General features: G+C 36.1%; 1 protein-coding gene across 4 annotated transcripts in view; it reads right to left on the bottom strand.

Moving 5' to 3' along the window:
* The window catches only part of DAPK1 (death associated protein kinase 1), a 271,050-nt gene that overhangs the window by 176,037 nt on the left and 87,654 nt on the right, over positions 1–7,359 (bottom strand). The window lies entirely within an intron of this gene.

The following is a 7,359-nucleotide window of genomic DNA, read 5'->3' on the forward strand; positions in this document are numbered from 1 at the left end:
ATAGGAGCTAATAATCCACAGTTGGCACCGTTTTTGAACTGGAACTTACTTAAATTTACATTCTCAACATTGCCAATATATTTTTTAAATGTATCTACTTCATTGAACGTTTTGGGGTGATTTAGCTTTTGTATAATGTCGTGTCTCTATATCTGGGTCAAGGTCTTCTTGCCCTCCACTGGTAGATAATTAGGAAGATCAAGTCTGAAGATTTGGGGGGGTGGAAGGGGAAGCACTCATGTTATCTGTGATTTATTTTCTGTGGTTTATCATATTTATTTACAGCTGACTTCTATATAAAAAGCTCTAACCCTGCCTGGCGACTCACAGGACTTTTTTTTTTTTAACAATATTTTATTTGATCATTTCCAAACATTATTCATTAGAGACAAAGATCATTTTCTTTTCCTCCTCCCCCCCACCTCTCCCATAGCTGACACACGATTCCACTGGGTATCACGTGTCTTGATTCGAACCCAGACTCACAGGACTTTTGAAGAAAGTCAAAGATTCCAAGTGATTAGAACCTGGAAACTCTGAACCTCACACAATGTGCCAAGCAATGTACTAAGTGCTGAGAACCCCTGCCCTCAAATAACTCACATTCGAATGGGGTAGGCAATAGGCAAACAATTATTTACTATATAATACATACAGAGGGATGAAACCTAGTATCAGAGGTAAGGGTGGATGGGGTGGAGTCTGGAAAAGGGTCCCTGCAGGTGAGAGTTGAGCTGAGTCTAGAAGGAAGCGAGGGAGGCAAGCCTTCAGGAAACTTTCCTGATTTTCTTTGTAATACTTTCCCCCTTATAGGTCACATTTTTTTTTCAAGTTACTAATGCATTCCTCATCTAATTGTTATTATTCAATAGAATGTAATATCAGTGAGAGCAGGAACTACTTCAATGCAGTGGCTACTATATAGATAGTGCTTATTTAATAAATGCTTACTGGTTGATTCTATTTATGTCTCCCTTCTTGATAACCAGACCCTGAGCTCCACAAATTTGGGGAATCCTGTAAACAATAGTTACGCATTATTTGTGTTGAAGAAGCCATTCAGTCATTCGGAATTTGTAATATTTAGAGAAAAGAGAGAGGGGGGCAGTGTCTAAAGTGTGTGATGAGACAAGATGCAGAAGCAGAAATAAGCAAAGTATATAAGATAAAACAAACAGACAAACCTGGGGTAGAAGATTCAAGCCACAATGCAGCAACGGGCAATTTTGGAAAATATAGAGTACCCTTCAAGTCAAGCTAAGGAATTTGGATTGACTTCCCAGGATTCAGCTGACTTCTCACCTTGGAAGTCCTCAATGTCTGGGGCTTTCTCACCTTGGAACATCCCTCTACCATGCTGTCCCCTTCTCCAATTAGTGATTCCTTCCACAGACCTTCATTTTGGAGTCAGCCATACTTTATTTCCCATATGGCTATACTTTCAACTCTCTGGACTTTGCCACCAAGTCCCCAATGGACATCATCATTTTACTCCTCAGTGAGTACCTTCTCTCTCCCTCACGACCTTTCAATTCCCTTTTATTTCTGATTTTTTAAAAACTCTTAACCTTCTGTCTTATAATTGATAGTAAATATCAGTAACAGGGCAGAAGAGGTAAGGGCTAGGCAATTAGGGTTAAGTGACTTTCCAGGGTTACAAGGCTAGGAAGTGTCTGAGGTCAAATTTGAACCCAGGTCTTCCTGACTCTATCCACTGAGCTACCTAGATGCCCCAACTCCTTTTAAGTGTTGTTATTCTCTCTCCCCACTTTCTCTAAGTCTTTCTGGGTATTAATTTCTCACCTATAAAACAAAGGAGTAAGATTTATTGACCTCGTGTCCCCGTATTTTTTAATGATTTTATTCACACTCTACAACATTCCCGGGAAGATATCAAAAGAAATAAGATTATTTTCAAAGCATTTACAATGTAGTGGGTTTGATAAAATATGTATCCAGATAAGTTTCATGCAAATTAGAATGCAAATTAGTTTATATGAGATTATAAAAATACATACGAGTAGTGGGACATTATAGGAAAGCATGTTAAGGAAAGATGACTTTGTGTTGAGGAGATCAGGGAGAGCTTCCCCAGAGGATGTGTCATTTGAGCTAGGTCTTGAAGAACAAGTCGGATGTCAGAAGGAAAGAAGGGAAAGGGAAGACATTCTAAGAGTTGAGCCATGAGGGTGAAGAAGAAAGGCAGTCATTAATGCTACAAAATACACATGAAGGTCTGCACTATTTATTAGTGGACAATTGAAAATTACACTTACAGGTCTAGGTGGAATTCCACAGTTTTCACCTTCTCACAAAAAGCATCCTTTTGGCAGTAGGTAGAAAACTGTGGGATGTGTTCAACTAATCTAGCTTGGTTAGAACACTGAGTACAAGAGGGAAAAATGTAAGATCATTCCAGAAAGGTAGGTGGAAGCAGATTGTGGAGGGTCTTAAATTGCAAGCTAAGAGATGTGTACTTTATCTGGAAGTCATAGGGAGCCATTGATGTTTTCTGAACAGGAGAGTGAATTAAGTAGATCTGGGCACCATAAAGTTTTGCTTTCTTTGAAACGCTAAGGACAAGGTTCTTTGTACATTCCTCAGTAGCTAAGTATCTTTGGCCTGGGTGACAAATTGTTAGCATATGCCTTAATGGAAAATATTCCCAGATATTCCCCTATAGGAGGGGAAATTAGCCTACTCTGTGATATTTGAAGGAATCAGTAGATCTATTCAATGAAACTAACTATCTTCATTCAAGCAAGACATTTTGCTATTTTACTGAATAAATAAAAAAGGCAGCTATTGACTTAAAGAAGTGTAGGCTACTAAGCACAAATTCTCCAGGAAGTGTGCATTCTCTACATGTAGATAATCAAACAGTGGGTACGAGTCTTTAAAATTAATTGAACAAAATTTAGCTGCTGGCAGGCAGATGGAGAACCGCATGATACGCCATCAATCTGGGATATTAGCAGAAGAATTAATCGTCAAGAGCTGTTGCAAAAACCTAGCACAGACTGAGGGGAACCCTCCCCTTTCTCTGTTCCTTTTTTGGTACCTTCCTTCTGCTTTCTCCTTTGGGCGGGGAGGGGGGTGAGAAAGAAACAAGGCACACACTCTGGTGTTTTTAAGCTTCCTTAGGCTGTGTCTGTATCATGTTCTGCCCATTTTTAAAGTGCAAGAAGAAACCACTCCCTGGATTAAAATCACACATAGAAACACCATACATAAGCAAGGAGTTCCCAGGAATTTTGACTTTTCAGAGGAGGATGCTGGGTAGGCAGTCTGGGGTCTCCCATCTTGTCACTGGTTAGTTTCTGTTCACAGGGTACACAATGGAGTCCCTGTTCACTTTCTTCCACAGCACACACAATGCCCCTCATTCTCATTTCCTAAAGTAAACAAGGACTGGCATGAGGCATCCACATTTTCTCTAACCAACTAAACAGCCCATCCTGAAATTCAAGTGCTAAACTTTCAAGAGCAAACAAAAGGGCTCGTGTTCCTGGATGGTCCACTGAAACCAACTGACTTCTATCAGACTAGAATGCTGGAAGCAATTACTGATTTATTCTTCCCCTTATCGGCACCTTTGGGGTCAGTTCCACTATGTAAGCAGAGAGGACGAAGTGAGCATAAGACACTTGGGAGGAAAAAAGGATTTCTCTGTTCCCCTTTCCTGAAAAGTTTCCCACCATCTCTTCTAGCTCATGCAAAACTTCAGGAACCAAATAGTTGAGATAATTTGAAGCAGGTGAGTAAAGCTTCATAAGGAAAAAATCCTGAAGGCCATTAAAGGTGATGGCTCTTGTCTACATGCAAATTCTTCACCCCAAGATAATATTAATTCTGAAAACGAAAAAGTTTCCTTGAAGTAAGCTTGTCAAGACTTGTAGCAGGAGTTTCAAATATTTCTTCAGAAGGAAAAAAAAGGAAAATGTTAAATTACTCATATCTAGGTTATTTCTGGCAGGGAAATTATTACTTGCATAACAAGTTAGTTTATAAATCAGGGAGATTTCTAGCAAGGATGGTGATGTGAATAGTTCCAACCAATACCAACTCCCCAGTAAAGGGATTCTTTTTGTTTGCTTGTTTGTTCCTTTCATGGACCCCTTTAATAGGGTGATGAGACCTAGTGCTCCCTTCTCTGAATAATGTTTTTAAATACATAAAATAAAATAAATGGGAAAAATACAAAGAAAACCAAAAGTTAGTAAAAATTAAGATGGATTTTTTGCCCCGTCCAAGTTCATGGTCTCCATAATATCTATCCATCAATCCCAAGCTAAGAATGTGGACTTTAAAACCACCTCAGGAAGAGTAGAAAATAATTAGATGAAAAAGAGCATCAATAAAGGAGAGATAATCTAAGGGGAATACCACTGAAATAATAGAGAAAAAACAAAATAAGAACCTTTCCTCTCCCTTTCAATCCCTATCCAGAAGTATAGAAAGGAACTTCAATCCAGGACTAAGTATAGTGTGGCAACAGAGCCTAGACCCACAGAATAAACAGCTCAGCAATCCCAAATCAGGACACAATATTATATTTTATATTTAAAACATTTTATATTTATTTTTAAGTTAAAACATACTGTGAATACTCAAAACTCAATTATGGCTTAGAAGCAATAATAAATGATCTATTTATTCACTGATAAATGATGAATGATAAGTACTCATAAATTAGCTGTGATTGGTGGATTCCAAAACCACATCCCCCAGCATACTCTTAATTGATTGGTTTTGTCCTTTGAAACATTTCTGAGGGTGGGGGGTTAATTCAGTTATGTGGCTAATATTCATTCTTTGTAGATGCTATTGAGTAATCTCCAAACAGATAGGCTAAATAATGGCAGAGCAAAGCTTAAGAGACAGAAAATGTCTGCCTAGGAGCAATGACAATTCTGCAAATAGTTTTTGAAATTGTGAAAATACATAAGATTTCTTTTTTTAATCAATAATTTTATTTTTCAATTAATAAGTATTTATTGTTTCTCTTTCTCAACTCTCTCCCTAGTTTAAAAGGGAAAAACCCCTTTAAACAAATATGTAGAGTCTAGGAAAACAAATCCTAACATATAAGACCCCAATCGTGGTCTTGGGTATCTCACACCAACACTGAATGAAGAGACAGGGCTAAGAAGTTACCATCATCCAGAATTCTTAACTGCCTTCCTCCCGGCTATAAACAAAGAATGGAGAATTCAATCTGACTGATATCAGTCCTGTATTGTCACCTTGGGTCATGCACTGAGGAATGGAGTATAATAATAATTCCATTAATTGTAGAGTGAAGAGGAGTGTGAAAGAAGCAGCATAGATGGGGGCTTCTGACAATATTTCTAACAGAGAAACTGAAAATAAGCAAACAAAATAAAACCTTAATGCAATGAAAAAACCAAACTGGGTCAAAAGAAAACAAAAATACAATTACTAATTATAACTGAACATGAATGGCATTATCTAATCAATGAAATTGAGGCAAGCAGGATTAGAAAGTAGAATCAAATAATATGTTAATTATAAGGAATACAACTGAAACAAAACTTTAAAAATATTTAAAATAGTACAGAATTTATTATACCTCAAATGAATTTTTTTAAAAGTGCTAATCATAAATTCTAACAAAGCAAAAGAAAAAAGAGTCAAAAAGGATAAGGAGAGAAATTACAATATGGTTAAAGGCATCATAGACAATGAAATAATATAAACACTCAAAGTATGGTGCAAATGGCAGAGTACTTAAAGAAAAGGCTCATTCATTTCAGGAACAAATAAACAGAAAAATAGTATAGTTCCTGGCTTCATTGTGCTTCATTTGGTACAAGACAAATCTTGCAAAAAGATAAATGAGAAAGAAGTAATGGCCCATAAAAGATGTTTAAAAAAAGGCTATAATAGATGTCTAGTGACCGACCAAAGAATGAGAACCAAAATGAACAACAGAAACTGAGAAAACCATAAACGAACTCACAAAGAGGAAAAAAAAACTCCACCATAGATGGATCCAGTTCTATAAAACATTTGAAAATGATTAACTTCATCCCCCCCCCCCCCAGAAATAGATATTCCTAACTCTTTCTTCTTTTTTTTTCAACCCTTACCTTCTGTCTTGGAGTCAATACTGTGTATTGGCTCAAGCAGAAGAGTGGTAAGGGCTAGGCAATGGGGGTCAAGTGACTTGCCCAGGGTCACACAGCTAGGAAGTGGCTGAGGTCGGATTTGAACCTAGGACCTCCCATCTCTAGGCCTGGCTCTGAATCCACTGAGCTACCCAGCTGCCCCCCCCTAACTCTTTCAATAAAACAAAGATGGTCTTGATAGCTAAACCAGGAGAAATATAGCAAAGGAGAAAAATTATGGACCAGCATAATTAATACCGTTTGATATACAAATATTAAATAAAATGAGCTGAGTCTAAAGCAATATGTTTAAAAATTTCATCATGATCAAGGTGGACTTAGTTCACGAATGCAATGATGTTTCAACATTAGGAAAAGTATACACAAAATAGACCACATTATATCAAAGAAATACAAATTACACCATTATATCAAGAGATGGGGGGGAAGCCTTTGATGAATTGCAGAACTTATTGTGTGAAAAATAAAAATCAATCAATAAATGTACCTTTGTTTAATATGATAAAAAGCATTTATATAAAACCAAGTAGCTAAGACACACAGTGAATAGGACAAAAGATATATATATGTATATATATATATGTATATATATATATACATATATATATAATCAGATAAGCCCTGAGTTCAAATCCAACATCTGACATTGGTTATGTGAACTTGGGCAATTAACTTAACATCTGTTTGTCTCACTTTCCCCAACTGTAAAATGTGTAAAAAGTTCTGAATATAAGAACTATTCATCATACTGAAGAGTATAAAAAAACTTGCTAGTAGAGAAATATATAATAGTAAAGATCAGATTTTTTATAATTACAATGTTCATAATATTACAATTTGATATAATATTGTAATTCATAATAATACCTATCCAGTAAGTTTATACAAAACTACCTGCTAGGAAATCTAGACCAATTCTGGCATTTCATTTTTTAAGATATGACAAATTTTCTATTCAATGAATGGCCTGAATATAGCCACTAAATTTTATTATGTAAAGAAAGGAATATATAGGTATTTTAATAAATTCAAAGGTTCTTTGAAAATCCAAGATTATGTTTATTTTTTGAAGTAATAATATATTAGAATAGCCTCAAAAGAAATTCAGAATTTGTAGGATACAACAAAACACTCATTATAAAAGTAAAATTAGACTTATACAATATGGGAGATAATCTGTATTTCTTGCTGGCCTGTGCTAATGTAA

The sequence above is a fragment of the Monodelphis domestica genome, chromosome 7, assembly GCF_027887165.1.
Source record: "Monodelphis domestica isolate mMonDom1 chromosome 7, mMonDom1.pri, whole genome shotgun sequence".
NCBI classification, from domain to species: Eukaryota; Metazoa; Chordata; class Mammalia; order Didelphimorphia; family Didelphidae; genus Monodelphis; species Monodelphis domestica.